Source organism: Pogoniulus pusillus, chromosome 31 (genome assembly GCF_015220805.1).
Source record: "Pogoniulus pusillus isolate bPogPus1 chromosome 31, bPogPus1.pri, whole genome shotgun sequence".
Classification (NCBI taxonomy): domain Eukaryota; kingdom Metazoa; phylum Chordata; class Aves; order Piciformes; family Lybiidae; genus Pogoniulus; species Pogoniulus pusillus.
In genome coordinates this window covers 4374444-4375295 of record NC_087294.1, presented here as the reverse complement: position 1 = coordinate 4375295, position 852 = coordinate 4374444, and positions in this window count along the sequence as shown.

The window sequence follows — 852 nt, the reverse complement described above, 5'->3', positions numbered from 1 at the left end:
GGTGTCATCTGCAAACTTACTGATGCTGGAGTCAAACCCTTTGTCCAGATAATCAATAAAGATTTTGAACAGGACTAGGCCCAGCACTGCTCCTTGGGGATCACCACTAGTGACAGCTGCCAAGTGGATGTGGCACCATTCACCACTACTCTGGGCCCGGCCCCCCAGCCAGTTCTCAAACCATTAGAGTGAATCTGTCCAAGGCATGAGCTGCCAGCTTTGTCAGCAGCTTGTTGCAAACAATATATACTTTATGTACTTTGGAACAATGCCATTTGTCAAGATAAAGCTTAATAAAATCACAGAATTGCAGAACTTTAGATGTTGGAAGGGCCCTCCAGAGATCATTGAGTCCAACCTCCCACCAAAGCAGGATCCCCTAGGGTAGTTCACTCAAGAATGCATCCAGGCAGACTCTGAAAGTCTGCAGAGACTCCACAACCTCTCTGGGCAGCCTGCTCCAGTGCTCCATTACCCTCACTGTAAAGAAGTTTCTCCTCATGTTGAGGTTAAACCTTCTATGTCCTAATTTGTGGCCACTGCTCCCTGTCTTATTGCTGCTGACCAGAAAAGACACTGGCTCCATCCACTTGACACCCAGCCTCAGACATTTGTATACAGTGATCGGATCTCCTCTCAGTCTTCTCCAGACTAACCAGCCTCAGGTTTCTCAGTCTCTCTTCGTAAGGGAAATGCTGGAGTCTCCCTACTTAGTGAAATCCATAACGCTATCTGCTTCACAGACTTAAAACCAAACACCCCCATTATGAGCCTGCCAAAAAAAGAAGAGCCAGCTCTGACAACTATGCTAACTTTGCCTGTGAGCGATTTCGGCCGTCGGGGACTTCGAAT